A 25648-nucleotide genomic window follows, 5' to 3' on the forward strand; every position below is an offset into this window, starting at 1 on the left:
TACCTAGGAAGGGAAAATTAAGCCACAAAGAGATTAGAAGAGCAAAAATGTTGTCCACTTGACTTTTAAAAAATGAGGTCTATAACATGGCAATTTTTCTTTGTTTTATACCTTCTAGGCACTGATCTTGACTTTGCTCTGTGTACAAATTTCATAAACCAGCATTTTTTTCTAATCTTAGCCTCTCTCCAAATTATGGAGAGTGACTCATATGTCACTCACAAATTTCTATTGATTTTTCTTTGTTATATCACTATACTTAAAAAATCCCACTGGCACTACCATATTGCAGAGCACAATTATCTTATCCTAGTCTTCTCTGCAAAAATCTCCTAAAACATCTTCCTACTCTCAATCTGTATAGCACTCTGATGCCAGATTAATCATTGTAAAACATTCTCTGTTCATGTTACCCACAGTTCAAAAGTCTCTATTTGCTCTTTGTCATTCTATAAAATAAATTATAAAATAAATTGAGGCCCTTGACTTGGCATTCATGGCCTTAATCCCAAATTTTCTGTTTCTTATGTGAAGATTCCATATATTCTCCAGATAGTCTCACCTGCACAATTTTGTTCATTCCTTTTTTTTTAAAAAAATTAGAGTATCTTTCTTTCCTACTTGCTTTGGACTCCAAAATGTATTTCTGGACTACTCCTGTTGACAACAATATCTTCTTTCTCTGAAGTTTGTTCTCATCTACATTCTGTGTAATCACTTGATACTATTATCATAGTCTATTTTTTTTTTTTTTTAATGTATAAGAACTTAAACACCACCTAAATTGTGAATCATTGAAAGCTTTACTGTATTCGCAGCATTCAGGGTAGTACCTAGTAATATATTTGCTGTCTCTTATAACTCACTGTAGTGCCAGCATTTAGAATAGAATTTAGTACATAATACAGTTTAATGAAGATTTATTGCTGCTGCTGATGGGTATTACTTAGAGAAGGAGAGGTAGGCAGGGTTAACAGAATGTCTTATGAAATGCCAAACATACAGAGTATTGCTAGTATAGAGGCTAACTGAATTCACCAGACTTGAGATTGCTAATGGTTTGTTGGTATCAGCTTTAGCTGAACGGTTCCCTGATGCAAGAGAGCATGAGGGAAGGGCATTTTGGTAGAAAGAATGGCATGATCAAATGCTCAGGCTGAAAATATGTACGAAAGATGGACTAGTTTGATAAGAAGGTGAGATTGCTCACTCCATATGGAGACCATTATCTTGCAGGGAAAAAATGAAGCTGCATTTATGTGAAAAAAAATCTTGAAAATCTGAATAAAAGTAATTTTTCTTCCTATACTAACCTATCTTTTTGAGAAATTAGGAGAATTTTAGTCAAGAGAAGAACAGAATCGAAGTATTTGTAAGCATTTGGAAAAATAGGTAAGAAAAATTATCCAAACTGAAGGAAACCTGAGCCCATTCCCATACTTTCCCATCACATATCGAATTACGGGTCATTTGCTGGACAGATAAGATAACTATTTTTTGATATTACTGCATTATAAATTTTTGCTTTATACGTACAGTTACTTTTATACTTTGGGTTTTTTTTCTTCTTCAGTGAGATATTGGTATTGATCAATATTAAGCTGGAAAGGAGTAAAAAAGTTAAAATCAATGGTATTCAATACTTACTATAAAATATCTCTGTATTCTTAAAATTGGGAATGAAAAGAGAGTCTATAAATTTAATAATTATGAAAGATTATTTTCTAGTTAACAGAAGTTTAGCATATCTTAATGATATAAATTGGTTTCTTAATGATAAATTAATATCTTATTCTGATAGAGGAACATTTGAAAATGTGATATACCCTGTTCCTTGGTCCTTAATATAATTTTATTTACATATATACATATTATTTAGATGTTACCAGGTTTAATCTGAGAGACTTGAATATTAAACTATGCACTCCATAAATAACTTTTAAGTAAACTTTTAAGATTGCTTCCTCATTTGTTTTTTGTTTTTTAAGTTTGTTTTGATTCATTTTGGTTTTGATTCTGCTTACCTAAAAGCACTCCTACACTTTTGCTGCAGGATGTACTAAGTAATGAAAGAATGGGCTGTGGAAAGTAGACAAACAGGTTATTTTCATTTTGTTTCAGTTTTGTTTAAAGTATAAGCTTGGGGGTTAAGGCATTCAAATTATCATCCTGGTTGCTTTTCTATAGACATAAAGTATCAAAGATAGTTACCCATAGAAGCATTCACATCAACTTAATATGTCTCCATCTCTCCTGTAGTGACCAATGTTACCTGTGATGACAAACTTATATTTGATACCACTAGCCTAATTATTCATGCTGTGGTCAGACTGAAAGCAAAGCAGGGAAGTAGAGTACATGGGCTCATAATAGGCCCCTCCCTCCCAAAACTCAGATTTTTTTCTTTGTGATCTGATGACCCCTCTATCACTTTTCATTTTGGAACAGGAAATGGTGATATTATAACATCATTTATGTTTAGGTGGTAATATTGTGTGTCTGATATGTGGTCATATGTGGTTGACAAGTCATGTCCTACAAGGTGGAATGGTGAGAAAGTGAGGCAACCTTAGGTAAATCTGAGGCTTCCCTGGCAGATGAATTAAGTCTTTCTGCCTCCAAGTGTAAGACTGCTGGAAGACAGAAGAAGTGTGAGTTCAATTTTTGTCACCAGTACTCATTGCTAGTTGAGTAAAATCTTTTCTTTGGGTTGATTTTAAGAACTTGGGAAAGCACTGGAACGGTACATTGCATTTCTAGTGGCCTAGTTGATATTACAACAGTCTGGAAAGTTGAATGCATTGAATGCTTTTCTAAAAAAGAACTTAATGGTCCTAGAAAGATGGATCACTGTTTCTGGTTGAAATTACATTTTAATAGAATTCTGACAAAAACAATATGCATTTTAACAAGTTTCATGAAATGGCAACATTTTCAACATACAAAATAAATAGCAAGAGTGATGGTGGTGTTTCAATCAGCACATGTAACTGGAAAGTTCTGGAATATTATGAGAAACTACAGAATGTATAAGTCAAATCCTGGCTTTATGTTTACAGTAGTAAAGGAGGAAGTTTCAAGATTTTTAGTCAAGGTCTCAGAAACATGAGATACACACTATTAAAAGGAGGTTATCCTAACCCAGAGGTTGGGTAATGTAGGGCAGAATGTAGGGAACAGACCATGAAGTAGGAGAGAGATGAACTACATGTGGATTATCATGGATAATTTTATCATGGATAAAAAACACAGATTTGTGGTCTGAGAGTAATGCTTTAGATATTCTACTTTTCCTGCTATATCTTCAACATCTCTACATATGTCTAGATTAAGAGATTGGCAAACACTTTCTTTAAAGGCACAGATGGTAAATATTTTAGGCTTTCCAGAGTATACAGTCTATAACTACTGCCACTGTAGCCACAGGCTATACATAAAAAATAGGAGTAGCTGTGTTTCAACATGACTTTATTTACAAAACTAGGAGACAAGCCCACTGACTGTTGTTTGCTGACTCCTTATTTAGAGTCTTACTTACCAAGTCAGATCTTGCCTGGACAATGACATTAGCCTCATTCCTGTCTATGAAAAAAGCCTTTATGTCTCCATTCATTTGTTCAAGACATTCTATAGAACATGTAACACATAACAGACACTATTCCATACAATGTAGATACAGTAGTGAAAAAGATGAATTTCCTTCCTCTAAGAGTTTGTCTAAGAAACAATGGATAAATAAAGAAGCAAGGAGACAAAATAATGAAAACTTATTTTAGGTGTTATAAAGGAACTAAATACCATGACACAAAAGAAAGTAATTGGAGATAGGAGCTCAACTTTAAATAGGTGGCCAAGGAATGCTTTCTGAAGAGGATGACATTTAAGCTAAAATCTGAATGACAGGAAAACAACAACAAACAACAACAACAACCATATTGTAAGTGTGGGGAAAGAGCATTCTAGGAAAGGGAAATAAAAAGTATAAAGGTGTTGAGGTGGGAAGATGCTTGATATGTTTGAGAAGAGAAAGGAAGCCTATGTGTCTAGAATGGAGGAAAAAAGAGGTACCAAATGAGGTTGGAGATGAAGACAGTACCCAGATCAAGAAAATCCTTGAAGGTTATGATCATGTGTGTGGAATGTTTTCTAACTTCAGTGGGAAGCTGTTAAAAATATATTATCAGGGAGGTAACATAACCTTATGTATATTTTATATGAATTATTCTGGCTGCTATATAATGAATGAAAAGGGAGAAGCACGACTGGAAGTAAGGAAATTAGAAGTCTCAGGGCACCTAGGTGGCTCAGTTGGTTAAGCCTCTGACTCTTGGTTTCAGCTCAGGCTATGATCATAGGGTCATGAGACCCAGCCCTGCATTGGGCTTGAAGTTCAGCAGCTAGTCTGATTGAGTATCTTTCTCCCTCTGCCCCTCTCCTCCACACACACTTTCTCTCTCTCTCTCTCTCAAATAAATAAACAAACAAACAAATAAATACATCTTTTTTAAAAAGGTTTCTGCAATGGCTTAGATGAGAAAGTCTGAGAGTGGTTGTAGTGTAGACAGAGATAAGAGGTTGAATTTGACATGTATTTTGAAATATATCAATAGAATGATGTATTGCTCATGTATTGAATATGGCAGTTAGAGGAAGAAAGGAGTCAAGAATAATTACTACTTTTTGAATTGAACATCTGGGGGTAGTGGTAACATGTTCTGAGACTGGAAAGAGAGAAGAGAAATAGGAGGGGAGTGAATCACGATTTCTGTTTTGGATAAGCTGGGTTTGGAATGTCAATAAGAATTTAGGGGAAAATACAAAATAAGAAATAGGATATGTTTGTAGTTCAAGGGAGAGTTCTGAACTAAAATTTTTATTTTTGGTGGCATTAGCACATGGATGGTATTTAAAACACTGGATCAGGCCTCTGCTTCTGGCCACATGGAGTAAAGGCCTAGATCTACCCATTCACCTTAAACAAACAAAAAATAAGCAAAATATTTTTAAAAATGGTTTTCAGACATTGAAAAAGCTAGCATCTGAGAGAAGGAAAACAAATTAAGTGAATCCTACTATTTATGCAACTTGTTGCCTTAAGAGAAATTCTAGGACTCAGTACAGGGAGAGGAACCCAAACAGAACCTCACAGCTTCCCTAAGTTGAGAAAACAGGGTTGAGAAGGCAAAGGAGATTTAGAGGGCAACATGTTAGCAAGGATAGGACAAAGCTATAGGAGTTGAAAAGGATTCCCCTCAAGTCTTCAACTGAGTACTGATTGGCACTTGATGTGAGGAAATCTACTTGAACCTGGAGAAAGAGTAACAAATTCTTTGATACTCTCTCCTTCTCCCAGGAGGTAGAGCTTATTATAGTGGATAAAGCTGGCAGATAGAGTGTTCACCAAGCGATTAAAGTTAACATTGTCATAATAAGACATATTGATATCATTACCTCCTTATATAAATATTTACTTATTTATTTTAGAGGCGGGGAGAGAGAATGAGTGCATGAGTGGGGGGAGGGGCAAAGGGAGAGAATCTCCAGCAGATTCCCCACTGAGCGCAGAGCCCAACTTGGGGTCCAATCTCATGACCATGAGATCATAACCTGAGCCAAAACCAAGAGCTGGACGCTCACCCGACCGAGCTACCCAGGCACTCCTGTACCCCCTGATATAATGTGATGAAAAGCACACCTCTCCTTTGTGGCATTATTTCCAAAAATCCATAATGCCATTGTAATTATGAGAAAACATCAGACGAACACACATGAATGCCCTGTGAGGGGCACTCTACAAAGTTTATGACCAGTATTTTTCAGAAGTGTCAAGGCCATGAAAAATTGAAAGACCAGGGAACTGTCACAGATTGGAGGGCCCTAGAGGTATATCAGCTAAGTCCAATGCAGTATCCTGGAATAAAAATAAGAAAGGACATTAGTGGAAAAGCTGGGGAAATCCAAAGTACATTTGTAGTTGAGTTATTAATAGAATTGTAGTGATGTTAAATTCTTACTTTTAATAATTATACCTTGGTTACATGAGATATTAATATGAAGGAGAAGCTGAATGAAGGCTAGAAGATAACTCTATCATCTTTTCAACTCTTCTGTAAGTCAAAAGTTATCTCACCATAATTTTTTTTTAAAGAGCAAATTTAAGACTCTGGAAACAACAAAACAGAGCACTGACACATCACTGGTTGGAGCCTTTCTAATTACCCCCACGCAAGAAAATCTCAATAATATTCACTCAGTCGTTTCATATAAATGTATTGGGGAAATATAACAGGCAAACATTGTGCTCTGACTAGGTTTATAGAAGCAAATGAAAGATATGTGTTTTTTTGGTTGCCAAAGAGAATTATGAGTGTTATAACTATGGGTAGATGGAGACTGAGAAAGTTTGGATTTGCAACAATTTAATTGAGTTGGGGGCTCAGCCATAAGTGTCACTGAATCATCTTCAAAGTCTAATTGTCTTCAAAGTTGATGTGTAGGGGGAAAACCAAAGTTTCAGAGAAAAATTACAAAACTGTACAACTGATTACTTCTAATTTCTAATGTTTGTACAAGAATCCTTTTTTTTAACTGCTTTTTAATGATCATATGCATTGTGGCTTTTTCATTGCTTGAGTGAGTTTTGGTTTGATCAGAATCAGGAGCATAGGTACTAGAGAAAGCTTGCCTAAGCTTCCCAGGTGAACATTCTTGATGTATCGATCAGTATTAATATTGTGAAATCAATATCTGTGTTTATTCTGTAGCACTTCCAAAATTCCTATCTGTGTCTCCAATTAAGGAACACACTCAATACAACTAGTTTTCTATGTTGTCTCCATTCCTTTGTGAATGGCAATATTTAAAGGGATTATTAAATATATTAAAATGAGTAGGCTTGATTTTGAATGAGTGAAGAAAAGGTATTTACAAGATTTGTATGGTTCTGGAGTCCTACTGGGATTTTTTGCTGGCAGCATAGCCTGTTAATATTTAATACTTTCCAGAAATTATCCTCAGAGGCTCAATCCATTAGCTCAAGTGCATGCTACAAAAACAGATTTGTATACTATCAACAGCACATGAACAGAGAAGGGAAAGAAAATGAAATGGTTTTTCTATCAAGTACCATGATTTAGAAATCTCTGTGTTTCGTGGTTTCAGCTCAGTGCTTGGCAATACTGGAAGTTCTACATTCAATTTTGTTGAAATCAGTGAATGAATGAATGAATGAATGAATGAATATATCAACCAGGTTTTCATTTAAAGTGCTTAAAGCATCACAACCTTTTCTTTGTCTCTGGCGATGTCCTTGGAAATAAATAAATAAATAGATAAATAAATAAATAAATAAATAAATAAATAAATATTTCAATACCGGGTGCTGTTCAACTATTTCAGAAATGTTTCCTTTGTACCAGTAGATGGCAGTCCCTCTTCACGTCTCATCTTAATTTAATGAGAAAAGGAAGCAAGGGATTGAAAAAGAAAAGGATGGAAATAGAAGCAGATAAAGATAGATATTGAAATTCAGCACATTGTGTTTAATTTTTATGAATGGATTTTTAAAAGTGAACTGTTAAGAAGCAGGGAAAATTAAAATATGTCTTAAGTTAATTGGAAATAAGACATCAAACAATTGACTTTGTGCTAGCTCATCAAATTTCATACCAATGTGTTACATTTTGATTAAATGACAACTGTATTTCTTTCTAAAAATAAGCTCATCAATAGCCATGTGGGATATGTGGTTTTCCATGTAAATGTCAGCCAATTTCTTGTCATGCTGAGTACTCAAGTGAGGCAGGCTTTAATTTTTAAGGTTTTTGGGCTGCACTTTGTTATCAGGTTGATACTTTGGAGAGTGCTTAGGGAAAGCCTCAAACTATTTTTATCTCCAAAATGTTTAAAATTTGTTTAGCAGCTTAGGATGCTATAGACATTCGGACAAATGCATGCCCTAGCACTGAAGCATAATATGGAAAACTGCCCCAACAGGAGCTCATTATACATTTCCACAGAGATTCCCAATATGTGAAACACATTGATGCATTCAAATTGCATCTCTGCTACAGTAGTTGCTAGGGAGCAAACTGAGAACACCAATTTCATTTCCTTTAAGAAAGTATCTTTATTTGAAACCTAAATCGTGGGTTCTAGAATAATTTCCTCAACCTCTTCCCCTCATTACATTCATCATTCTTCCATCTTCTTCAGCCCTCTTACCCTGACCCTACTGCGATGGGAAAAAAAATGACTAACACCTGGGGAACTATTCAGAAATTCAAATAGCGGGTCCCATTATCCACTTGATTTTTTTGTATCTTCCTATTTAGTATATTCTACAATTTGTCAACAGATAAAACCACAATAACCTTAAATGAGCTCTAATTCATAACCACTGTTAACTGGAGAATATAGGTCATGGTAAAAATACATTTTTCATGAAAATGGCTATATTCTCACCTATTTTGCATAAAATTCGTGTCTCTGAAAATAAACTACTATATGGATAGTTTGATTTTATATTATAAAATTCTACTCATATCTAAGTTTGTATTTAGCTGATTTATTTAGCGGATATATAAAACCAATTATATAGCTATAGTAGAACTAGGAAATGGTAGGAATGATATTAACAAATTGAAAAAGACACAGAAAAACACTTCCTGTTCACAACGAATGTATGTGTTTTCCCTTGACCTATCTGGAAATATCAGAATGCAAGCAGGTCAACCATTGCAGATATATACGCTATTATAATTTTTGATGTTTGTCTGTGTTTCCCCATTAGACTTTGAAATGGTTGAGGGGAAGAAACATTTACATTAATTTATTCATGTAATCATGCTTTCGCCAATCACTAATTGTATACTTACTTTGTGACAGTTTGGGGATAAGATGACAAATAAGATGTAACTGCTGTCTTTAAGAAGCTTACAGTATGTTAAGGTAAAACAAACACATAAAAACTAGAGTTAATAATTGTAGATGCCATGACTGAAGTATGTATTGACTACAGTGAAATCACTAGAGCCTTTCTGTCTGTTGGGATGTAAGGTGGAGTGATAGAAAACTTCATTAGAGAGTAACTCTTGAACTGTTTTTGAAAGATGTGTAGTTCATCAGATTGACAAATTGTGATGTAAAATATTCTGCACAGTTGGACCAGTGTGGAAAAGGGCATAGGGTTGTTTATTTGAAAATTGGAAATTTGTGTGAGACAGTACAAAACACAGGGCTGTAATTGTAGGTAGGGATATGGTCAGGAAAGCTTTTAATGTCACATAAAGGAATTTGGACTTTATTATATGGATGCTTAGAGTCAGAAATGAGTCTTATGCAGGGAAATGACAAATCCTATTTACCCTTTTTTTTTTTTTTTTTGTGGTGCAAAAAGAAAGAAATTTGTTTCAGTGAGACCAACACCAGGCAGACAGCAGACTAGTGCCTCAAGACTGTTTCTGAAGCAGTGAAAATACTTCCAGGTTTTTTATAAGGAAAGTGTGGGACAAAGGTAGTGGGTACATGCTGGTAAGCAGGTTCACCCTGACAAAGGCTTAGTGGGTAGACTCACAGGTGGGAATTTGGCAACAAAGAGATAATTTGGGAGACTTTGCAATAGTTTAGGCAAGAAATGGAAGATGAAATAAATCTAGATGGATAGGTAACAAGATCAGTTTTAGATTTAGATTGGGGTGTGTGTTGGGTTTCCAAGAAGAGACAAATAGGCATCAAGGGAAAGCTCTGGATTAGAATTGTAGCTTTGGGATCTATCAGTATATAACTGATAGCCATATATATGGATGAGATCATTTAGTGAGGGAAGAAAGGATAGAATATTGGGAAACAACATTTAAGGTGTAATAGATAAAAAGAACTCTAAGATGAAAAATATAAGAAGGCAGGAATGGAAGGTAAAGAGAATGGATTTATGGAAGTGAAGGCGGAAATAAGTAGTCAACATGACAATATATGAAGATTTTTTCTTTTAATAAACTTCTCTATATTACCAGAATCTAGCATAGAACCTGGCACTGAGTGGGTGTTAACATATATCTTTGGAACTGAACTTACCAAGTACACTTTGTCATCACTACAATATTATTGGTCAGAGAAAATCCTCAATCACACAGGTAAGTTGTTGTAAATGGTAACTTGAGTAGTGACACTCCTAGAAGAAGCTGAAAGTAGACTGGTGGTTACCAGGGGCTGGGGGGTGGAGACAGAAGTTAATGGGTATAAAATTTGGGTATAAAAAGTCCTGAAGATTGATTACAGAACAATGTGTATGTACCTAATACTACTGCACTGTGCACTTAAAATGGTTAAAGTGGTAAATTTTATGTCATGTGTATTTTACCACAACTATATACATATACACAACTAGAATAAAAGACTTATGGAGTCCCTATATCCACTCTGGAACACAATAAAAGCCATGGATTTAGCTTAGGGGTGAAACTTTAATTCAGAGCACCTGACCACGTTGTCCACATGTGCCTAGAGTATTGATGGTAAAGTAGATCAAGGAATTTGTCCACCTGACTTTAAGTTTAGAGTTCTTTCCACAATGCTTCTTTTTATCCCACTTTGTCCTCAGGAAAGTCTATTTCTATTACAAACACTCCTACAAATAAAGGAGATTAGTACCTTATTATGTCTGTGTTGATCTTTGCTTTGTTCTGTGGATGGAAAATATACCATGTTTGATCCTTCATATTGAAAAGAAAGCTAGAAAAATGCAGACCCCAAAGAGATATTTGACTTAAAAGGTGCATTAATTTGTTCTCATATCAATAATTAAATAAATCAGAGTTTCGTTTAAACTCAAATGTCTTGTTTTTTTGTCCTCTTGTGATTTGGGCACACATATATTTGTTTGATTTCTTTTAGGTTAAACTGTGGACATAAACTTCTACTATAAAAGGAATGAACAAAAAATGAATTTTATATGAGGCCTGACTTAATTATTGTACAAGAGGTTTTATGGCATTTCAGAAATGAGTGGCACCACTTTCTACAATACTGCGCCTTGTAAAACTAAATGGCAGAAAATTAAAAACAGATTGAGAACATGTTTAAATCTAAAAAAACCCTTATACTTCAACACATTTAACCAAATATAGATTAACTCTGGGAAAACATATAACCACTGCAATTTGCTTAAGTTGTGTTCACATGCCATGATATGACCAGAACAAAGTCTGCAATTATGCAATAGTAAATCTAACAGCATTCCTTAAAAATCAATTGTACGTGTAGTGGTATAATAGTATGTACTTTGTTCATTTCATAGTTATAGCAACAATTATATTTGGATTTGTAAAGAAATGCAAGGTTTTTTTTTTCTTAATAGAAATTAAGCCTATTATTAAGTACCTGTTAAATGTATTAGAAGCTCTTTGAGGCTTAAAGCTAACCTAATAAAGGCTCACCCTCAAATGGTTAATGGAGAGAATAGACATCATTAGCTAGTATTCTGTGGTAACTTTGTGACCAATTCTCTCAGTGCCTCTCTTTCCTTCACTTTATCTTCTGCATTTTTTTTTCTTTGCTTCTTTTCCCATCCTCCCAATTGCCATATTTTACCTGATTACTTATTGCTGCCCATCTACCCTTTCATTTTATACTCCTGTACTAACTATACAGTCTTTCCCTGATTTACAAATGTTCTCTTTGTTCTCCGTGAGTGAATATATGAGACAATGAAGTGAAGTCTCTGGCTCTCTCTCTGTGTCTCTCATGAAAATAAATAAATATCTTTAAAAAAAAAGAAGCTAAGGGAGAGGCGAGTGACAAACGGTAAATAATTTTGTAACTCGGATGAGAAGACAGGCTTTTTTTTTTGAGACTTTTGAATTTAGTTGTGGTTTAAATATTGGGAGTTGAATAGAACACTGGGAATAGATGTTCAAGAAATAAATTTAAAAAGAGGAATTAAAAAACAGGTATTTATTTTAGACTAGAAAATGCAATGAAGAAATAGGAAAGCAATACTTTACCAAATGTGAAGAAAAAAACTCAATCCGTGGTTTTCTAGAAAAATTAATTTCAACAAGAAACAAATTTGAGAAATGTATTTTTAATATATTTGATTCTAAGATTACTGTACATAGCATATGTTTCCTCAAAATCAAACATATGTTTATTTTTAGAATGTAAGTTTCCTGACAGTGTGATAAATCTCCATTTACCCTGTGGTGATTTAGGCTAAAGTATTTTGGTTAATGGAAAGTTTGTGTTAACTGAGGCTTGCCAAATAGCTCATATTTTTCACTGGATCCTAATGTTTTGAAACTTGTAACAAATAATTAAAATTTATTAAATGTCTCCAATAATTACTGATCCCTTAGCAATTCTTCAAAACATTGAAAACATAGAATTAGGATTCTTCAGGCATCTGTTTGACGTTCCATCATTCTTTTAAAGTATACCAAATTTAATTAGAGAATCATTAATACATTTTTAAAGGGAGCTGCTTTATTAGTACTTATATAGTGGCTTTATAAACATTCCTTATTTATAATTATCTACTACATTTGTAAAACACCATGCACATTCAGTTCAGAATACAGGGACTTAGCCTGTTCCTCTTTGAATCCTCAGCATGCTTCTTTGCATAGAGTAAACTAAATATTTTCAAAAACATTGAATTTGTGACTTTAGGTGTTTTTTTTTTTTTTTTTTCCAATACAGGGAAAGAGTCTAAGTTCCTAAAAGGCTATCTACTAATGATATTTTCTCAGTGTGATGCTGTGTCCAAACAGGATCTTTGCTCTCACAAAGAAAGATATTGGAAACAAAACAAAAAAAAGCCCTTATCCTACATTCCCTAAACTGCTGAAATAGCCACATTTGAAATTTCTGATTCTCAGCCTCAGAAATACAATAATGTGGCTGAGGACAATTTAGATAAAGTACAGGCAGCTTTTATTACTGACGATCAGAAATTATAGGTTTTAATTTGACCGACCTTAGTTATAAAGATATGTTATAATTGGATAACAGACCTAGCGAAGAAAATAATTTTGACTTTATTTTCCTCTCATGACATGTGAAATTGCCCTTCTAAGCAACATAAAGGAAAGACAACAAGAAAACATGTATATTTCCATGATTATAATAGTTCTACAATTAAGAGTTGTGTTGGAATGCATCTCGATAGGAGTGGGTATCTATACAGATTCCATTTCTTATCATGATTATATGAGCTTTTCTCTTTATGTTTGCTTAGAAGGAGAGAACAGCCCAAGATATTCAACTATTTAACTATGAACTTTTTGGTTTGTTAATCTCCCAGAAACATAATATTTATATATGAAGTTTGTGATAACCAGTAAACTTATACAATATGTTTGATATATGTTATTGTACTTGCTTAATTACCCAATATTCTTTTTTATAGAAAATTGAATTTAGTTGCTTAAGCAGTAAACGAATTTATTAGCCTTAGGAAAATTAACTTACTGTTCTTCTATAAATGAACTCCACCATCATGTAATCAATTCAACACCATGTGTGGGTTCTCTGGTTTAAGAACATTTTGACTAGGTCTCCTTTGAAGCTGCCAAAAATTAGTGTTGCTTTTGACAAATTTAATTCAAATATAATGTAAAGCCTAGAGCCTTGTGTGACAACAGCTTAAAATATAAGATTTTCAGTTAGAATGGATAAAATCTGGGAGTAGTAATCACCTAAGAGTAAAAAAATAATGAATACAATGTATAATATTAACATTGGCTTATTACTTGAATAACTCAAACTCAATGAACTTGAGACAAATGAGAGTACATAAGTACATTCTAAGAGATGTTAAAGGCTTAAACATGAATTAGGTTAAAAAGATTTTAGTTTAAGGAAGGGTGAAGTCAAGATCAAGGTAGGGAAATATTAATAAACTTTTGAATTTGTATTAAGGGAAATGACTGCTTCTTTACCAAAACATCTTTAGAGGCTAACCATCAAAGAGGTATAATCGGACTAGGTAAAATGAATTATTCTGGCTAGTATTAGAAATCTTTATATGTAAGTGATTTATTTTTTTTTAATTTTTTTTTATTGGTGTTCAATTTACCAACATACAGAATAACCCCCAGTGCCCGTCACCCAATCACTCCCACCCCCCGCCCTCCTCCGCTTCTACCACCCCTAGTTCGTTTCCCAGAGTTAGCAGTCTTTACGTTATGTCTCCCTTTCTGTTTTTTCCCACACATTTCTTCTCCCTTCCCTTATATTCCCTTTCACTATTATTTATATTCCCCACATGAATGAGAACATATAATGTTTGTCCTTCTCTGTCTGACTTACTTTACTCAACATAATACCCTCCAGTTCCATCCACATTAAAGCAAATGGTGGGTATTTGTTGTTTCTAATGGCTGAGTAATATTCCATTGTATACATAAACCACATCTTCTTTATCCACTCATCTTTCGATGGACACCGAGGCTCCTTCCACAGTTTGGCTATCGTGGACATTGCTGCTAGAAACATTGGGGTGCAGGTGTCCCGGCATTTCATTGCATCTGTATCTTTGGGGTAAATCCCCAGCAGTGCAATTGCTGGGTCGTAGGGCAGGTCTATTTTTAACTCTTTGAGGAACCTCCACACAGTTTTCCAGAGTGGCTGCACCAGTTCACATTCCCACCAACAGTGTAAGAGGGTTCCCTTTTCTCCGCATCCTCTCCAACATTTGCTGTTTCCTGCCTTGTTAATTTGCCCCATTCTCACTGGTGTGAGGTGGTATCTCATTGTGGTTTTGATTTGTATTTCCCTGATGGCAAGTGATGCAGAGCATTTTCTCATATGCATGTTGGCCATGTCTGTGTCTTCCTCTGTGAGATTTCTCTTCATGTCTTGGGCCCATTTCATGATTGGATTGCTTGTTTCTTTGGTGTTGAGTTTAATAAGTTCTTTATAGATCTTGGAAACTAGCCCTTTATCTGATACGTCATTTGCAAATATCTTCTCCCATTCTGAGGGTTGTCTTTTAGTTTTGTTGACTGTATCCTTTGCTGTGCAAAAGCTTCTTATCTTGATGAAGTCCCAATGGTTCATTTTTGCTTTTGTTTCTTTTGCCTTCGTGGATGTATCTTGCAAGAAGTTACTGTGGCCAAGTTCAAAAAGGGTGTTGCCTGTGTTCTTCTCTAGGATTTTGATGGAGTCTTGTCTCACATTTAGATCTTTCATCCATTTTGAGTTTATCTTTGTGTATGGTGAAAGAGAGTGGTCTAGTTTCATTCTTCTGCATGTGGATGTCCAATTTTCCCAGCACCATTTATTGAAGAGACTGTCTTTCTTCCAATGGATAGTCTTTCCTCCTTTATCGAATATTAGTTGACCATAAAGTTCAGGGTCCACATCTGGGTTCTCTATTCTGTTCCATTGATCTATGTGTCTGTTTTTGTGCCAGTACCACACTGTCTTGATGACCACAGCTTTGTAGTACAACCTGAAATCTGGCATTGTGATGCCCCCAGATACGGTTTTCTTTTTTAAAATTCCCCTGGCTATTCGGGGTCTTTCTGATTCCACACAAATCTTAAAATAATTTGTTCTAACTCTCTGAAGAAAGTCCATGGTATTTTGATAGGGATTGCATTAAACGCGTAAATTGCCCTGGGTAACATTGACATTTTCACAATATTAATTCTGCCAATCCATGAGCATGGAATATTTTTCCATCTCTTTGTGTCTTCCTCAATTTCTTTCAGAAGTGTTCTATAGTTTTAAGGGTATAGATCCTTTACATCTTTGGTTAGGTTTATTCCTAGGTATCTTATGCTTTTGGGTGCAATTGTAAATGGAATTGACTCCTTAATTTCTCTTTCTCCAGTCTCATGGTTAGTGTATAGAAATGCCACTGATTTCTGGGCATTGATTTTGTATCCTGCCACGCTACCGAATTGCTGTATGAGTTCTGGCAATCTTGGGGTGGAGACTTTTGGGTTTTCTATGTAGAGTATCATGTCATCGGCGAAGAGGGAGAGTTTGACTTCTTCTTTGCCAATTTGAATGCCTTTAATGTCTTTTTGTTGTCTGATTGCTGAGGCTAGGACTTCCAGTACTATGTTGAACAGCAGTGGTGAGAGTGGACATCCCTGTCTTGTTCCTGATCTTAGGGGAAAGGCTCCCAGTGCTTCCCCATTGAGAATGATATTTGCTGTGGGCTTTTCATAGATGGCTTTTAAGATGTCGAGGAATGTTGCCTCTATCCCTACACTCTGAAGAGTTTTGATCAGGAATGGATGCTGTATTTTGTCAAATGCTTTCTCTGCATCTAATGAGAGGATCATATGGTTCTTGATTTTTCTCTTGCTGATATGATGAATCACATTGTTTTACAAGTGTTGAACCAGCCTTGTGTCCCAGGGATAAATCGTACTTGGTCATGGTGAATAATTTTCTTAATGTACTGTTGGATCCTATTGGCCAGTATCTTGTTGAGAATTTTTGCATCCATGTTCATCAGGGATATTGGTCTGTAATTCTCCTTTTTGGTGGGGTCTTTGTCTGGTTTTGGAATTAAGGTGATGCTGGCCTCATAGAACGAATTTGGAAGTACTCCATCTCTTTCTATCTTTCCAAACAGCTTTAGGAGAATAGGTATGGTTTCTTCTTTAAACGTTTGATAAAATTCCCCTGGGAAGCCATCTGGCCCTGGACTCTTGTGTCTTGGGAGGTTTTTGAGGACTGCTTCAATTTCCTCCCTGGTTATTGGCCTGTTCAGGTTTTCTATTTCTTCCTGTTCCAGTTTTGGTAGTTTGTGGCTTTCCAGGAATGCGTCCATTTCTTCTAGATTGCCTAATTTATTGGCGTATAGCTGTTCATAATATGTTTTTAAAATCGTTTGTATTTCCTTGGTGTTGGTAGTGATCTCTCCTTTCTCATTCATGATTTTATTAATTTGAGTCTTCTCTCTCTTCTTTTTAATAAGGCTGGCTAATGGTTTATCCTTCTTATTAATTCTTTCAAAGAACCAACTCCTGGTTCTGTTGATCTGTTCCACAGTTCTTCTGGTCTCGATTTCGTTGAGTTCTGCTCAAATCTTTATTAACTCCCTTCTTCTGCTGGGTGTAGGATCTATTTGCTGTTTTTTCTCTAGCTCCTTTATGTGTAAGGTTAGCTTTTGTATTTGAGTTCTTTCCAGTTTTTGAATGGATGCTTGTATTGCAATGTATTTGCCCCTTAGGACTGCTTTTGCTGCATCCCAAAGATTTTGAACGGTTGTATCTTCATTCTCATTAGTTTCCAAGAATCTTTCTAATTCTCCCTTAATTTCCTGGTTGACCCTTTCATCTTTTAGCAGGATGGTCCTTAACCTCCACGTGTTTGAGGTCCTTTCAAACTTCTTGTTGTGATTTAGTTCTAATTTCAAGATATTATGGTCTGAGAATATGCAGGGGAAGATCCCGATCTTTTGGTATCGGTTCAGACCCGATTTGTGACCCAATATGTGGTCTATTCTGGAGAAAGTTCCATGTGCACTTGAGAAGAATGTGTATTCAGTTGAGTTTGGATGTAAAGTTCTGTAGATATCTGTGAAATCCATCTGGTCCAGTGTATCATTTAAAGCTCTCGTTTCTTTGGAGATGTTGTGCTTAGAAGACCTATCGAGTATAGAAAGAGCTAGATTGAAGTCACCATGTATAAGTGTATTGTTATCTCAGTATTTCTTCACTTTGGTTATTAATTGATTGATATATTTGGCAGCTCCCACATTCGGGGCATATATATTGAGGATTGTTAAGTCCTCTTGTTGAATAGATCCTTTAAGTATGATATAGTGTCCCTCTTCATCTCTCACTACAGTCTTCAGGATAAATTTTAGTTTATCTGATATAAGGATGGCTACCCCTGCTTTCTTTTGAGGACCATTCGAATGGTAAATGGTTCTCCAACCTTTTATTTTCAGGCTGTAGGTGTCCTTCTGTCTAAAATGAGTCTCTTTTTAGACAGCAAATAGGGATCCCTGGGTGGCGCAGTGGTTTGGCGCCTGCTTTTGGCCCAGGGCGCGATCCTGGAGACCCTGGATCGAATCCCACATCGGGCTCCCGGTGCATGGAGCCTGCTTCTCCCTCTGCCTGTGTCTCTGCCTCTCTCTCTCTCTCTGTGACTATCATAAAAAAAAAAAAAATTAGACAGCAAATAGATGGGTCCTGCTTTTTTTATCCAGTCTGAAACCCTGCGCCTTTTGATGGGGACATTAAGCCCGTTCACATTCAGAGTTACTATTGAGAGGAGTTTAGTGTCATCATGATATCTATTCAGTCCTTGTTTTTGTGGATTGTTCCACTAAACTTCTTCTTAAAGGGGAATTTTAAGAGTCCCCCTTAAAATTTCTTGCAGAACTGGTTTGGAGGTCACATATTCTTTCAATTGCTGCCTGTCTTGGAAGCTCTTTATCTCTCCTTCCATTTTGAATGAGAGCCTTGCTGGATAAAGGATTCTTGGTTGCATGTTCTTCTCATTTAGGACCTGAATATATTCTGCCAGCCCTTTCTGGCCTGCCAGGTCTCTGTGGAGAGGTCTGCTGTTACCCTAATACTCCTCCCCATAAAAGTCAGGGATTTCTTGTCTCTTGCTGCTTTAAGGATATTCTCTTTATCTTTGGAATTTGCAAGCTTCACTATTAAATGTCAAGGTGTTGAACGATTTTTATTGATTTTAGGGGGGGATCTCTATTTCCTGGATCTGAATGCCTGTTTCCCTTAACAGATTAGGAAAGTTTTCAGCTAGAATTTGTTCAAATACATATTCTGGCCCTCTGTCCTTTCGGCGCCCTTGGGAACACCAATTGAACGTAAGTTTTTCTTCCTCAGGCTGTCATTTATTTCCCTTAATCTATCTTCATGGTCTTTTAATTGTTTGTCTCTTTTTTCCTCAGTTTCTCTCTTTGCTATCAACTTGTCTTCCATGTCACTCACTCGTTCTTCCACCTCGTTAACCCTCGTCGTTAGGACTTCTAGTTTGGATTGCATTTCATTCAGTTGATTTTTAATTTCTGCCTGATTAGCTCTAAATTCTGCAGTCATGAAGTCTCTTGAGTCCTTTATGCTTTTTTCTAGAGCCACCAGTAGCTCTATGATAGTGCTTCTGAATTGGCTTTCTGACATTGAATTGTAATCCAGATTTTGTAACTCTGTGGGAGAGAGGACTGTTTCTGATTCTTTCTTTTGAGGTGAGATTTTCCTTCTAGTCATATTGGTCAGTGCAGAGTGGCCAAAATCAAGTTGTATTGGGAAAAGGAGAAAAAGAGAGGAGAGAAAGAAGGAAAGAAAAGAGAAAGAGGGAAAAAAAAGGAAGAAAAAAACAAAAAAAAAAAAAAAAGAAAGAAAAAGAAAGAAAGAAAGAAAGGGAAAAAAAGGGGTTGGGGGAAGGAAACAAATCAAAAAGCAAAACAAAACAAAACAAAAAAAGAACCACGGGGGAGTATCTTCTGATTCTGTGCACTTTAAGTCCCTTGACTTCCCCTGGAACTTGTCAGTCTAGCTGGTGTTCTGGGCGAGGGGCCTGTTGTGCTGATTTTAGGTGTTAGCACTTGGGGGAGCTGCTCTTCCCCCTGCCTGGTGCAGGGCTCAGTGGGGGTTGTTTACCCCGTGAGGCCCCTGGAGGAACAGCCCCAGTGGCGGGCCCAGCTCTGGAAACCTGGATGCAGCCCCCGCAGTAGCTCCGGAGCTCTCCGTCTGCAGGGCCTGGAGGCTCCGGGCGGGGCCGCTGATCTGCTCAGCTCGGGGCAGGAGCGTCCTTGCTGTCCTGGGCCCTCCCCGCCTCTGCCTGTCCCGGGGGAGGCCAGATCCTAGGCTGTGTCCCGGCGCCCTGTGCTCTGGGGCCTGCGCTGTTGGATTCGCGCTCCCGCCCCGCAGCCCCCTCCGCGAGCCGCCCCCGAGCCCCCCCCCAGCTGCTCCCGCCCCGCAGCCCCCTCCGCGGAGCCTCTTCCTCTGCCGGAGCTAAGCTGCTCCCGCCCTGCAGCCCCCTCCGCGGAGCCGCCCCCGAGCCCCCCGAGCTGCTCCCGCCCCGCAGCCCCCTCCTGATGGAGCCTCATCCTCTGCCTGAGCCCCCCCGAGCTGCTCCCACCCCGCAGCCCCCTCCGTGCAGCCGCCCCCGAGCCCCCCGAGCTGCTCCCGCCCCGCAGCCCCCTCCTGATGGAGCCTCATCCTCTGCCTGAGCCCCCCCGAGCTGCTCCCGCCCCACAGCCCCCTCCGCGGAGCCGCCCCCGAGCCCCCCGAGCTGCTCCTGCCCCGCAGCCCCCTCCGCGGAGCCGCCCCCGAGCCCCCCGAGCTGCTCCGGGTCCCCCGTGCGCGCTGCAGCCCTTAGGGAGCTCAGCGCACTCTCCCGGGGCGCAGGTGTCTGTTAGTGTCCCCGGGAGCCCGAGGGCATCCCCGCCCTCCTGGGTCCTGCTCCACCTCCCCGCGAGCCCCTTTCCCCCGGGAAGGTCGGTGCAGCTCCTGCTCCTCCGGGACGGGGCTCTCCTGTCCTGGGGACACTCGCCCCGGCCTCAGCCCGGCTCCTCGCGGGGCCCCTCCCCCTTGGAGGCCTTTGTTTCTTTATTTCTTTTTTCCCGTCTTCCTACCTTGGTAGAAGCGCGAACTCTTCTCACTGTAGCGTTCCAGCTGGTCTCTCTAATTCTCAGGCCGAATTCATAGATTTTCAGGATAATTTGAAGGTTTTCTAGGTAATTTGGTGGGGACAGGTGATTTGGGGACCCTACTCCTCTGCCATCTTGCCCCTCCTCTCATGTAAGTGATTTATTAAATATTTGTATTTAGATAATGATATTTACAACATTTAAAGAAATTCTAACTTCTACCTTCAAACATGCTGTGTGGAATCTCCTTTCACTGTCTCAGCAATCTCATAACTTTCTGGTCACTTTTGGTTTTAAAAAGAAAATCTAGTCCAGTAGAGTACAATTTAAATCAGTTGAACACTTTAAGCTTGTATTCTTCTGTTGCATAATAATGGCTAACCGTTAGTCTGAGTGTTTCAGCGTGAAGAAGAACATAATCAGCTTTTTTATTCCTCTCCTGCCTTTTTCCTAGGATCAGGGATGGGGAAATGGGCAGAGGTCATTTTACTTAATTAATACTCTTGTAATCCTCTTGGCTTTCAGTGAGATGGGTATAGCCAGCATCTAAATGGTGGCTCTTTCATGTGCAACATGTGCAAGATCACTGGGGATTTTGGAGAAGGTTTTCCCACTGGACATTTCATAATGTGGATCGACTCTCTTCACACTTTCCTTCTCTATCCTTAGAGACCTATTATTATATTATGATATAAAGAATAGATTCTGTTTGTGTAATATAACTATTATTTATTTCAGTGGTTGAAAGGATTGTAGTTCTTATCTTTTTCATTGACATATAAGAGCTAATAGTATATGTACATCTATGGCAAAAAGAGATTAAATTCATACATAGTTCCTACCTTAAAAAATTTTTGTTAATATGTATTTTGTAGTGCTTAGCATGAAAATAACTTTCCTCTTCTCTCAAATAGAGCCTACTTCTAAAGAGACTAAGCTAAAAGTATTTCTTTCATTTAAAGACAAATCCTTTACTTTGAATAATAAAATATGATAGCTTATTAAAAATTTGGTTTGTTAAATCTGATTGAAGATTCAGTCCAAAGCCATTTTGAAAGACTAGGATTTTAATTTGCATGTTATGGTTTTTTATTATGTATTTATTTTATGCAGCTGTCTTTCAATTTTGTGACATAGTTAAGCAATTGTTGATAGGTGTGTTGAATTTAGTAAGATTGCCTTCTTTACTTAAATGATCTGTTTTCGTCGAGCTGCCAGTAAAAGATGATCTCACACTTTTTGACATATTATTAGTGATGGTTGTTAAAGGAATATTGATATTTCCTTATGCTGTTTATTTTGTTTCTTCATATATCATACTGACCTTATTTATTCTGTCCTTTGCACATTTTTTGTTTTCTTTGAGAAGGACACAGAATAAATGTTCATAAAATCAGTTATGGGTTATGAGGAAAAATCCAAATATGAGTTAGCTGCTTTACAACTATCAGAATTTCTCTTCTAAAAATATAAAAATTAAAATTAAAAATCCTCCATTTGGGTCAAAATTTTCTCTTATTCATGGCCACTATTTATTTTGTCTTTGAATCATTATATACTTACATAATACTCTTAAATTTTTTCTAATATTTTATTGTTATAACAATTGTTACATCCTTTAACTGAATATTTTCCAAATTTTTAATCAACTTAGTGACATCTTGAAATCATTTAATTTACTCATTCATCCTTCTTTTTCACATTTTTTCCTAAACACCTGTCATGTGCCAGGATTGAACTAGATCCTAAAAATGTGCTGGTAAGCAAGGGACATGTCTTTGCCCTCGTGAAACTTCTAGTCTGATTGTGGAGATAGAAAAAGAAAAAAAAAAAGTAGTGCATACATAAACTAGAACATTAGACATTTTGATGAGTATCTGAAGAGAATAAGCACAGGGCTTTTACAGCACTTAGTACGTCCTAAGTTTGTATGATAAACTCACCAATCATTTGATAACAAGTGTACAATACATACATACATTCTCACTCCCCTAATATATCACTATAGTTTACTTAATTTAAAAATATTCAAATATAGCTTTTCAATTATGACAGCTATATTATTTAAAAAGTATGCCAGAAGCATCAGTATCACCTGTCTTGTTAGAAATACACATTTTCAGGTCCCACCTCAGACCTATGGATTCAGATACTCTGGGGTGGTGCTCAGAAATCTGGGTTTCCTGCCACGCTACCGAATTGCTGTATGAGTTCTAGCAATCTTGGGGTGGAGACTTTTGGGTTTTCTATGTAGAGTATCATGTCATCGGCAAAGAGGGAGAGTTTGACTTCTTCTTTCCCAATTTGAATGCCTTTAATGTCTTTTTGTTGTCTGATTGCTGAGGCTAGGACTTCCAGTACTATGTTGAACAGCAGTGGTGAGAGTGGACATCCCTGTCTTGTTCCTGATCTTAGGGGAAAGGCTCCTAGTGCTTCCCCATTGAGAATGATATTTGCTGTGGGCTTTTCATAGATGGCTTTTAAGATGTCGAGGAATGTTCCCTCTATCCCTACACTCTGAAGAGTTTTGATCAGGAATGGATGCTGTATTTTGTCAAATGCTTTCTCTGCATCCAATGAGAGGATCATATGGTTCTTGGTTTTTCTCTTGCTGATATGATGAATCACATTGATTGTTTTACGGGTGTTGAACCAGCCTTGTGTCCCAGGGATAAATCCTACTTGGTCATGGTGAATAATTTTCTTAATGTACTGTTGGATCCTATTGGCCAATATCTTGTTGAGAATTTTTGCATCCATGTTCATCAGGGATATTGGTCTGTAATTCTCCTTTTTGGCAGGGTCTTTGTCTGGCTTTGGAATTAAGGTGATGCTGGCTTCATAGAACGAATTTGGAAGTACTCCATCTCTTTCTATCTTTCCAAACAGCTTTAGGAGAATAGGTATGGTTTCTTCTTTAAACGTTTGATAAAATTCCCCTGGGAAGCCATCTGGCCCTGGACTCTTGTGGCAGGATACAAAATCAATGCCCAGAAGTCAGTGGCATTTCTATACACTAACAATGAGACTGAAGAAAGAGAAATTAAGGAGTCAATCCCATTTACAATTGCACCCAAAAGCATAAGATACCTAGGAATAAACCTCACCAAAGATGTAAAGGATCTATACCCTCAAAACTATAGAACACTTCTGAAAGAAATTGAGGAAGACACAAAGAGATGGAAAAATATTCCATGCTCATGGATTGGCAGAATTAATATTGTGAAAATGTCAATGTTACCCAGGGCAATATACACGTTTAATGCAATCCCTATCAAAATACCATGGACTTTCTTCAGAGAGTTAGAACAAATTATTTTAAGATTTGTGTGGAATCAGAAAAGACCCCGAATAGCCAGGGGAATTTTAAAAAAGAAAACCATATCTGGGGGCATCACAATGCCAGATTTCAGGTTGTACTACAAAGCTGTGGTCATCAAGACAGTGTGGTACTGGCACAAAAACAGACACATAGATCAGTGGAACAGAATAGAGAACCCAGAAGTGGACCCTGAACTTTATGGGCAACTAATATTCGATAAAGGAGGAAAGACTATCCATTGGAAGAAAGACAGTCTCTTCAATAAATGGTGCTGGGAAAATTGGACATCCACATGCAGAAGAATGAAACTAGACCACTCTCTTTCACCATACACAAAGATAAACTCAAAATGGATGAAAGATCTAAATGTGAGACAAGATTCCATCAAAATCCTAGAGAAGAACACAGGCAACACCCTTTTTGAACTCGGCCACAGTAACTTCTTGCAAGATACATCCACGAAGGCAAAAGAAACAAAAGCAAAAATGAACTATTGGGACTTCATCAAGATAAGAAGCTTTTGCACAGCAAAGGATACAGTCAACAAAACTCAAAGACAACCTACAGAATGGGAGAAGATATTTGCAAATGACATATCAGATAAAGGGCTAGTTTCCAAGATCTATAAAGAACTTATTAAACTCAACACCAAAGAAACAAACAATCCAATCATGAAATGGGCAAAAGACATGAAGAGAAATCTCACAGAGGAAGACATAGACATGGCCAACATGCATATGAGAAAATGCTCTGCATCACTTGCCATCAGGGAAATACAAATGAAAACTACAATGAGATACCACCTCACACCAGTGAGAATGGGGAAAATTAACAAGGCAGGAAACCACAAATGTTGGAGAGGATGCGGAGAAAAGGGAACCCTCTTACACTGTTGGTGGGACTGTGAACTGGTGCAGCCACTCTGGAAAACTGTGTGGAGGTTCCTCAAAGAGTTAAAAATAGACCTGCCCTACGACCCAGCAATTGCACTGTTGGGGATTTACCCCAAAGATACAAATGCAATGAAACGCCGGGACACCTGCACCCCGATGTTTCTAGCAGCAATGGCCACGATAGCCAAACTGTGGAAGGAGCCTCGGTGTCCAACGAAAGATGAATGGATAAAGAAGCTGTGGTCTATGTATACAATGGAATATTACTCAGCCATTAGAAACGACAAATACCCACCATTTGCTTCAACGTGGATGGAACTGGAGGGTATTATGCTGAGTGAAGTAAGTCAGTCGGAGAAGGACAAACATTATATGTTCTCATTCATTTGGGGAATATAAATAATAGTGAAAGGGAAAATAAGGGAAGGGAGAAGAAATGTGTGGGAAATATCAGAAAGGGAGACAGAACATAAAGACTGCTAACTCTGGGAAACGAACTAGGGGTGGTAGAAGGGGAGGAGGGTGGGGGGTGGGAGTGAATGGGTGACGGGCACTGGGTGTTATTCTGTATGTTAGTAAATTGAACACCAATAAAATAAATAAATAAAAAAAATAAAAAAAAATAAAAAAAAAAAAAGAAATCTGGGTTTCAACAAGTCGTCCAGTTGACTCTGTTGCACATGCATGCTAACAGTTGAGAAATACTAATTTAAAGTTTTTCTGGAAAGCCTTCCTAAACACAGATGAATCTATATAGATAGGCTTCCTATGTATATTTCTAACACATGGTCAGCACACTATAGCCCTCAGACAAAAACCAGCCTGCAGCTTGTTTTCTGTAATAAA

The 25648-nt window shown here is 37.4% G+C and overlaps 1 long non-coding RNA gene across 16 annotated transcripts in view; it reads left to right on the forward strand.

Annotated features, from left to right (window-relative positions):
• The window catches only part of LOC144295047 (uncharacterized), a 75157-nt gene that overhangs the window by 30828 nt on the left and 18681 nt on the right, over window positions 1-25648 (forward strand). For 4 of the 16 annotated variants that reach the window (XR_013362385.1, XR_013362387.1, XR_013362396.1 and 1 more), the window contains 2 exons: window positions 8887-10133; window positions 10894-12414. This is a non-coding gene — a long non-coding RNA (uncharacterized LOC144295047). Of the gene's footprint in view, window positions 1-8886; window positions 10134-10893; window positions 12422-21112; window positions 22765-25648 lie in introns of those variants that run through there. The other 12 variants (XR_013362388.1, XR_013362392.1, XR_013362386.1 and 9 more) reach the window with 6 other exon arrangements.

Source organism: Canis aureus, chromosome 23, assembly GCF_053574225.1.
Source record: "Canis aureus isolate CA01 chromosome 23, VMU_Caureus_v.1.0, whole genome shotgun sequence".
Lineage (NCBI taxonomy): Eukaryota > Metazoa > Chordata > Mammalia > Carnivora > Canidae > Canis > Canis aureus.